Raw genomic sequence first — 10,299 nt, 5'->3', positions numbered from 1 at the left:
CCAAAGATCTCAGCAGTTTCTTCAAAACTTCGTGATCAGTAATGTCTCGAGCTCCCAGTGCTTGCAGTTCATTTGATATGTCAGTGAGGCGATCAAAGGTGTCTTGGCAGCTTTCATTGTCATGCCTCTTGAAGCAATTGAAGATATTGCGAAGAATATCAACACGAGAGTCACGCTGGGTTGATACTCCTTCATTTACTTTGCACAGTCTCTCCCAGATGAGTGTTGCAGAGCCCAAAGCACTCACTCTTCCAAACTGGCCAGGGCTCAGATGGCCACAGATGATATTCTTCGCTTGAGAATCGAGTTGCTTGAATTTCTTCACATCAGCAGCAGAGACACTAGCAGAGATGATGGGGACACCATGTTCCACAATATACCAGAGATCATTATCCATAGCTTGTAGATGCATTTGCATCTTGTTCTTCCAGAAGGGAAAGTTCTTTCCTTCGAAGGTAGGACATGCTGCAGTCACCTTAAACATGCCTGCAGTCGACATAACTAAAACTCCAGGTGGTTAAACCAAAATCACACAGAACAAGGGAGTACCTTGCTCTGATACCAATTGAAAGTGCGTTATATTGACTAGAGGGGGGTCAATAGGAGATTTTTAGAATTTCATCAATGAGGAAATTCCTTTTGAGGAAATTCCTCACTGATGACTAACTTACAGCGGAAACAGTAAAGGATCAGAAGTGCAAAGTTTCACAACAGCAGTTTTTAAGAGTGAGGAATGTGAAAACAGATTGCACAGTGAGCAGGCACGCAGAATACAGATGAGGATTAACTAGCGTGAAGAATTTGGAGTTGAGGAATTTCATAGAAAGTCTTCAGCAAATTCTTCAAACAGTAGCAGTGAAAGTCATCAACACATAATCTGAGGAAAGTAAGGACTTGAGGAATTAGAACCCGTTTCACAGCGTAGACAGTAGGTGATGACCCAGTTCCAACTGCGGTGACCGTCGTACATCTAGTTGGCATGGTATTGAAACCAAAGGACACACAGTCCCCACCGTGTTCTCATTGGGCTAAGAACACACATTCCTCGCCCAACACTCGTGGTAAGTCTTCAGGGCAGACTTCCAAACCTTCACAAAATTGGTCACCCGGCGATCCACAATTGACTGCTGGAAAGCTCTAGACCATGACGCCTAACCGTTTGGAGGATGCACAGTCCTCAAAGCTAAAAGGCTTCAGTCCCACACAGGAACAACTTCTTCAATGATGCTCAATCACTAGGTTTGGTTTGTGGTTTCGGTGTATGGGGTATTTCCTCACTAATGAATTACTCTCGAAGACTCTGAGGAATTGGGTTGCTCTTATGACAAGTCTCAGTTTCTAACGGAGCAGCCAACCAGCTAATGGTTGTGGGGGCGGCTATTTATAGCCTGGGAGCATCCCGACATGATTTGACACTAATGCCCTTAAATAATATGACCGTTGGTGTGGATAAGACCAATGATGTGGCGTGGTTATCGAAAACGGTCGGAACCCTCAACTGTGAGAGTCCTCATGTCACTCGTATTCCTCACTTGAGGCTTTTGGTTGAATTAGGCTTGGGTTCAGCATCATGAGGAAATTCATTCCAGAGTGTAACTTCGACCCCCTTTAACAGTACGGTGTTCCTATTACTCAAATGCGAAGAAAATAAAACAGAAAGAGTAAATCTTCATGCTTCAAATTCTTCAAGATGATTTTCTTCAGGACACGCCGAATTCCTCAATTTCAATATCTTCATGAGGAATATCAATTTCATCGCAGATTCTTCGCGATTCAATTCTTCAGCTTCAGACCAATTTCTTCAACCGAAGATATATATTTTTAGGGGTCGATATTCATCAAATTTCTCAAACTCCTTAGTGACTTATAGATCCTGTGTACACTCATAAACACATTAGATACTTAACCTATATGTCTTCAAAGCACCAAAATCACTAAGGGGCACTAGATGCACTTACGCATCAGCTGGCTTTGAGGAAGCAGCTGGAACAAAGTCATCAGCTGACTTTGAAGAAGCAGCTGGAACACATTCATCAGCTGGCTTAGCAGCAGGTGGATCAGATTCTGTCTCACCAGCTGTGGCAGATTCATCAGCTGGCTTTTCGGTGCTGATTTCCTCAATTACCGGTTCATCCACACGGCTTTCTTGAGGGATTTCCTCAGCTTGAGCAGTTTCATCTGCTGGTTCTTCAATCAGAGGCTGAGGAGTTGGTACTCGAGGGGCAGCTTTCTTGTTGTAGTCGTTAACAGCTTCAGTAGCAAGTTTGATGAAATTGCTTTTGAGACTTTGACGGTCAGAAAGCTTGGAGTACTTATCTGTCAAAGTCTTCAACTCCGCCTGTGTTGACACAAGGTCATGAGGAGTCAGGTTGAGGAGATTCTGCTTGAGGAATTTCTCCTTCTTGAGCTTGGCCACCTTGGCCTGTTTAGCTTGTTGCTCCTTCCACTTGGCCTCGTTGATGAATGTAGCCATCATGTGGCTGATGCCAGGAGGAAGTTCCAAATCATCAAGTGGAGTATTGGGCTCCGCATACCAGATATTGATGTAGTCAAGGAGGACTTTTGGGTCCATGGCCAGAGGAATGGAGCTGCCAGAAGCTTAAGCTACCCTCTCTTGCTTGTTTCTGATCATTGCTTGCAAAGTTTCATCATCATATTCATCACTACCCTCTGATGCAGAAGGGACCGTGATGATTTTGCTTGGGCTGGGTCTTGTTCCTCTCCCAGCAGTCACCTTAGTCTTTAGAGGAGTTGGTGAAGATTTTGTCCCCGAGCTGGTTGCAGCTGGGAGCGAGGAGCTGGAGGTAGCTGGTAGTGGCTTGACTATTGGCTTCTGTTCAGGTTTTGAAGCCTGTGGTGGTGCTGAGGATTTTGGAGCTGATGCTGGAGATGGTTTCTCTTGAGGCTTTGAAGCCTTTGGTTTTGATGGCACAGACTTTTGTGGAGGAATTGCCGAACGAGAGGTCTCAGCAGCAGAGGAAGTAGCTGCAGTTGATGGAGTTGCAGATGATTCGTTGAATTTCCTCACAGCAGCCTCTGCCTGCTTCTTGAGCTTTGCCAAGTGCTTTTCCTTTTCATCAGGATAAGGGTCTTGAGGCTTGAGGGATGTGCTTCTTGATAATCCTCAAGTGGAGACCGTTTGCCAGGAGGCTTCAGAGTGAATTTCTTTGCATATTTGGGAGTGACGAATCTGTACTCCTTCCACTCCTTAGCCCATCGGCGTTCTATCTTCTGAAGCCGAATCTTTCTCTTGGCCATAGTTTCATTTTCATCAGGAGTGCAGTAGTCCAAGTATATATCCTCAGGGATATCTATGGATGTATTCTGCTCAAGTTTCTTGCCTCCCTTTTGCTTCCTGTCATCCTCCATTTTCTTTAGCTGAGGATTTTGCTCATGACATTGAACTCTTGAGGATTCTGATGAGACTTGAAGATTTTCTTCAAGAAACGCTGCAAATGAGTTAATTTGATGAGAACCGAGATATTCATCAGCTGACATGTGTGTACCTGTGAACAGAGTATAGTAGCGAGGAATGTGGAGAGGTCATATGCGTTCTCAGATTTGAAGAAAATGAAAAAATTTGACAGTTGAGGAATTTGACCAGTGTATGAGGAATTTGCCTAAGCATACTGTTCTTGGGTTCCAGAGTTGTACAGATCCGAAAATTCGCACAACCGAGGAATCTCATGAAAATCTTAGATGCTTAGTGAAGTTCACCAATAGTGTGGTGATAGGCAGTGTTTGAGGAAAAGAAACGGATGGATTCTTGAAGAAAAACAGATTTCACATCACAGAGGCAAAATAGTAGATCAAACTTGCTGTAAAAATAGGGTTTTTATTTACCCTAGATGGCGCGCACGATGAACAGAGAAGAGTAGCAGGGAGAAGCTCTTTCGGTGTGTGTCCAATGCACTCTAACCCGGCAGCAGAGGATGTCTACGGCGGCGGCGGACGAGCATGGTCCGACTCCGGCGTGGTTTTGGCGACGGAAAAGTCGAGACAGTGAAGCTCTTCTTCGCCGGCGTCGAGACTTCCAGCGGTGGCGCTAGGGTTCGGGGCTTTGCTGTAGGAGGAGAGCGATGGAGCGAAGAAGTGTTTACCGAGGGGGTGGCACTACAACAGGACAGAGCTTTTGTAACATAGTGTTATGTTACTTCAGACCCAAAACTGTGTTACTAAGTCATATAGTAACACATTTTAAAATGTGTTCCATTAGACCGTGTTACTAAGTGGTGTTAACTGTCACATATTATAGGTGTTACCATATATTGAAAATTGTGTTACTATTATGTTGTAGTAACATGCATATTATGTGTTACCAAATGACCCTGGTAACACATTTTCATAACTATTGTAACGTTCAAAGTAACATATTTTCCATATACGTAGAACATTGTGGTAACATGTTTCTGTACCTATAGTAACACAAGTTGTAACACAATATCAAGGACCATAACACTATAATTTATAATTGTCAATGACCTAGTAACACATTTTGTTACTACGGTAACACCATCAGTAACACTATTATATTAGTATGACAACATAATTAATATATTTTATTTTTAATTATTAACCACAAAATTAGGTACCCATTTTACACATTTATTTAATAAAATAGCTACAATTGATCAATTAGTCAATTATTTTATTTTGATGCTTGACACCATTAAAATGATAGAGAAATTAAAGCACGACACATACACAAATTGAAAATATCAAGATATTTAATATGAATATACAACAATGTAGGATACATATGCATTACAATAAACAAATACCAATATTACTGGTACCGCAAAATATCATTCATATATTTTGACTACAGTGAACATGTCTATGGAGAATATTACACCATAGCATTTGCACAATTCAAACAAATAAAAAACAACTTCTGCATGATATTACATTGTTTCCATCTATCAATGTAAACTACGGTTATTTCTAAGTAAAATTTTCTAATTGTATTTGCTTCTTGATCCAACCGGAGAATTCAGCTGCAACTCGATTATCCTTCTTTTGAATCTGTAAATGAAATTTGGACCTTACGATTATGTGATTAAGTGTACACCAACATAATTTTGGAATATGGAAAAAAAGATTTTAACTTACAAAAGGTCAATGCGAGGAAATTAAGTATCCTGAAGCAAAAGCATCACCAATCAGAAACTTCGACTTCCCTTACTATTGACAAAAAAGTTAGTGTTAGAGCAGATCAAAGCAAAGCATCAGCATACTATTGACAAATCAGGAGCAGAGCATCTGTGTTGTGTTGTATGTGCGTGCTTGTTGCTGTGGGCATGTGTGTGTGTGTGTGTGCACGCGCATGCTTTCTAGTACCTAACCAAAGTACTTGCAAGAAGTTTCCTAACAGTAGACACTAGGACATAAAGGGGTGTGTTGCCACACCCGTCAATGTTTCAGAAAATAAAGGGGTGTGTTGCTACATGTCGAAGGCGCCCCGCTCCAGAGCCTCTCACATCTCCCGGCAAGTCGTGTATGACGAAGCCCCAGCCACCACCACCAGTGCCCTCAGGTGCAGAGAACGCCCCATCACAGTTGATTTTACAAGATGGTAAATCTGACATGATACTTCTTTGACAAAAGTGTACCTATTCCCAATGAAAATCTGTCATACATGAAGCTTAATTAACTTAGTAAGAATTTTTTGAAATTTTACAAGGTTCATTGTCGAAGAGCAAAAACTATGCAAGCATATAAAAGTTCGCTAAAAGGTGCATAGATTCTTCATTCAGTTCAAAATAATTCTTCTAATCCCCGCTTGCAAATTTCCTGAAAAATAAGATTTAGTAAAGCATTCAAGTAGAAGTTCATTACAAATCAGAAGAAGTAAAACTAAATCATATGTGGATGGTAATTATAATATAATGTGAACTTGGTGCTTTATGGTAGAGATAACATGTATGATCGAGCACAGATATGCATAACTGCACAAGCTAGACAGAAACACAAGCGGGACAGATAATTAAGAACCAGTAATTGGGTGACCTAGTAGACCCCACGGCGCTATGTCGTCTATAGATGTTCAATTGACTCAATTCTTGTCGAGCAGTTAATTATGTTACATGCATGCCACATCGGTCTAAGGGCATATTTTGCATTCATTTTGTCATTGATATTTGCCTGTTTTAAAATAGCTCATTGGTGAAACAAAAAAACAACAGCAACCTATTCTATTGGGTGTCAGAGGGGATTTTACTATGAATCAGTTGGCACTTGGCAACGAGGTTCCGTTCTGAAGTGGGAGTGATAAATAAGTTCCAGCACTTGACAAGGAGACGTGGTTTAAGAGGATTCTCATCAACTAATATGGTGATAATAGAATCAAACCAATAGATAACAGAATCTTATATTTATTTTCAGTTGATCCGAAAAAGTATCAGGTTCACTAATCAAGGGATAACAAAATAAACAAATAAAACCGTCACATCCGGGTTGCAAGATTTTTTACCTTATGTTTCCACTAAAATTTTGTGCCGCCAGGATTTGAAGTAGCGTCCAAGGTAATGGTGGGGTGGCTGTGATGTCCAAGACCAAGCGTTCAGTGCTCCAACAGCAGCAGCAAGCTACGAGACACACATTTGCAATCCAGGTCACAAACAAGTATCAACAATAAGCTATAAAGCTCCAAGTCTCAAACATTAAACTTACAGGAAACAAAATACAGTATCAGGATCGCACAATCACAGTAATTAGAGTACTCATCATCAAACGATCAAAGTACCACATCACCTAATCTAAATCTGCGTATTCATGATAAAAAGCCGGAACAGGGGAGAATGGATTAATGGAATCAATGGACAGCGACATACTGGAGAAGAAGCAGAGCCAACCGCCCGGATGTGGATAAGGAGAAGCCCAGGTTTTAGTGGTGTCCTAAACTCTCGCCGTCTGCCCGTTTCCCGAGAGGTCGCCGGTGGCGATGGGCATGAAACTGACCGCCGACCGTGGGCGATGTAGGCTCTGTACTCAGGCGGCGCCGGCGGCGGCCCGTCACCCTGTCTGAATCATAGTAGTATTCCCGTGCTCGCCGGGAGATGCGTCCCCCTAGTCCACCTCTCCATGTGCCGCAGTCGGATACGACCCTCCTCGCTTCTTCCTGTCTACCTGGGCGGAGGACGGCCGGACGGGGGTGGTAAGGTGCGGCCAGCCGCCAGCGGGGAACCCGCGCAGGACGGCGCAGAAAAAGGGATCACGCAGGACTAATTCGGGGGAACGGGAGGGATTTTTTTCACAGAAAAATAGAATTACAGTGATTTGGGAATCGACATTGAACCGTCGGTTTCGTGCAAACCGGGCGATTAGCCGGTTTTCTTTGTAATCTCTTAGTTAGGGCCGGCTTTTCACGGTTCGATGGCATTAAAGTCCGCAGAGCTTAACCAACCGCGTTAATGTCATCGGTTCTGGCTTTTTTTTTGGTCAAACCATTGGTCTGGTCTGATTTTTAAACTATGTTTTTGCTGGTCTAGTAGCGTTGATGGTTTTGATTCATCCCTGTCCTAAAAAAGATTTTGATTCATGACTGAATGCTCTAAATACTTCAATACTTTGATTATATACCTCTCCTAGTGTTTCGGCAACTTGCACAGCACATGATACTGCTTTGTGAGTCGTGAGCACAGCCTAGTAAAGAACACTAAAACCTCATCTTGATCTAAAATATATGTGCTAGGCTATGCTGGATCTATGATAATTACATTCCAAAAAGATATGTGCTAGGCTATGCTGAATCTGTGATTCTTACTTTCCTGAAATACATGTGCTAGGCTAGGCCGAATCTGTCACAGATTATTATCACTAGACGACCTAGAAAGACACATAGGTCGATGATTTGCACTAAATCAATTGCGTGCCCAATTAATCTATTTCTGAAATTACTAATTGACTGGGAACAGCAAACAGCCAAACAACAATCATCCATGTGTATTGGGTAGAAAGCAGCAGCAACGCAAGCATTCATGGGTATTGGATAGGGAACTTACATGATATGTGTGTTGCTGGGCACATAAAGCTGGTGGTTCTTTTAGCGAACTTTTATATGCTTGCATAGTTTTTGCTCTTCGACAATGAACCTTGTAAAATTTCAAAAAATTCTTACTAAGTTAATTAAGCTTCATGTATGACAGATTTTCATTGGGAATAGATACACTTTTTTCAAAGAAGTATCATGTCAGATTTACCATCTTGTAAAATCAACTGTGATGGGGCGTTCTCTGCACCTGAGGGCACTGGTGGTGGTGGTGGCTGGGGCTTCGTCATACAGGATTTGCCGGGAGATGTGAGAGGCTCTGGAGCGGGGCGCCTTCGACATGTAGCAAGTGCTCTTCAAGCGGAAGCGACGGCATGCAGTGCTGCTCTGCAAGCAGCCTCCTGATGGGGTATGAAATATGTGGAGGTCGAGTCTAATTGCCAGACACTGATAAAAGCGCTCCAAAGTTCAGTTTATGTCAGGGCACCAGAAGGAATTTTATTGAGAGAGATTTGGGACTTCGCTCGTCTAAGTTTCAGTACTTGCACGTTTTATTTTGTCCCCAAGGCATGTAATAACTTGGTGCATGCTCTTGTAGCTTTTGGTGCCTCTCAACCGGCAGGCCTACATCTGTGGTTAGAGGACCTGCCTGACAAGGTACTTGTACGACGGGACAGCGCTTTGGTTAAGCCAGTGTGAGTATGGAATCGAAGTGTTGCATTTCAAAAATAAAAATAAAAGATTTACCATCTTGTAAACTGATTTGACGTCTTTTTGAAATTGCATTTTCATTTATGTGGGATACTTGTTTGGTGCCAAAACCTGGATGTTCAATGCAACATTTTCTTCTTTGTTCTTGTGAACCAGTCTATGCGTGTGACTTCTATGGCTTCTACTTGCAGCTAGGTGCTAGGTGTTGTGATTTTGTGACTTCTATAGCTTGCACTTGCAGTCGGGGGCTGTATTGTCGTTTGATTAGGTAGACAAGGTATGTTGTGCACCTGCTGTTTTTTGCCGCTCTTGCTGTAATTTTTTTGCCGTTTGAGTGACTTTGGTTACCACTACCGCTACGGACGATTCTTGTGTTATACTATCGGGAGCTTGTGGTTGTCCTTCAAAAGTACTTTACTAGCACCGAACAACTTTCTTAACTAACTTTTCTAGGTTAGTACAACACGAGTGTACTAGACTGCCAATTAGTGCTTGATTGATGCTATAGTTGTATGAGTTCAGAACTTAAACTCTCGTTGGTGGTCTTGCGCTCCTTCGTGAGTATTGATGTCAAATATTCAAATTTGTATGATCATTCTAAAGTGTGTGCATTTGGCATGTGTGATTGTCGAGTCATCCAAAACTTCGCGTAAAATATGGTTGATATGATATCCATTGCAACTATACCCAAATAGTTTGGTATTTAGTTTACCAACCAAACGGTATTGTTTTTCATACCATATTGACCAAAGAATGTAAACCGGATTTAGCAGGGAAAATGTATTGATACAAAGATATGTTGCACATGTGCCCTGTGCGTCAGGGCGTTGGTGATTTATGAATGTAGTTGTTTTTTGTTTTTCTTATTTCTCCCAATAATAGAGCTTGTAACACTATGTATCGATGCATGGTTATGTGTTACTATCACTAAAGTTCGTAACACATCTACACCAACACATATTTAGATGTTACTGTAATAATAGTGATGTAACACAATGTTCCAACATATGAAGTATGTGTTACTAACAGTCGTTCCACACAAATGATGTGTTACTGTAGTTTTACTTGTAACATATTTTTCCATGTGTTACATTATTGTGTTACTTAAAGTATGTTTTGTTGTAGTGTGGGGACATATTTATAGCCACGCAGTTTCTGTTGGCGCGAAGAAATCGGACCAAATAGCCCCTGCCTCTACGTCTCCGCAGGACACGTGTAACTTACGAGTAAAGCGGTGGAGATCGTGGTTATCCGAACAAGGAAAGTGGGGTTCAGTGATTGTTCATTAAAAAAATATTTTTGAAGATCTGAGGATTTTGTTACAAAATCATCAGCTGACAATGACGCAGTGATGATTTTGAACAAAGTTTCAAGTAGAACGCATATGAAGAATTGAATAGACTGGATGAGAATAGCATAGAGGGAAAGTAGGGTTCGATCACATTCATTTAGACGAAATATCAACTTGAAGAAATAGCTATAAGTGAATGTCGTTGAGGACTTGAAATCACAGTCTATCTAGGTAAACGAAAGTCATCAAGTGTTTTTGAAGATTTTGTGATAAATCGTCACAATGATGAAATTCAGTTTTTGAAGAA

General features: G+C 41.6%; 1 long non-coding RNA gene across 1 annotated transcript; it reads right to left on the bottom strand.

Annotated features, from left to right (window-relative positions):
* Nucleotides 1-4,760: 4,760 nt before the first annotated feature.
* On the bottom strand, nucleotides 4,761-7,266 carry LOC123402072. The gene is made up of 4 exons (XR_006611232.1): nucleotides 6,834-7,266; nucleotides 6,473-6,587; nucleotides 5,113-5,793; nucleotides 4,761-5,025 (listed from the first exon to the last, which is right to left on the bottom strand). It is a non-coding gene; the product is annotated as an uncharacterized LOC123402072 (long non-coding RNA).
* Nucleotides 7,267-10,299: the final 3,033 nt, after the last annotated feature.

The sequence above is a fragment of the Hordeum vulgare genome, chromosome 6H, assembly GCF_904849725.1.
Source record: "Hordeum vulgare subsp. vulgare chromosome 6H, MorexV3_pseudomolecules_assembly, whole genome shotgun sequence".
Lineage (NCBI taxonomy): Eukaryota > Viridiplantae > Streptophyta > Magnoliopsida > Poales > Poaceae > Hordeum > Hordeum vulgare.
Note: the sequence above shows the minus strand (reverse complement) of the source record. Positions and strands in the feature narration are given on the sequence as shown.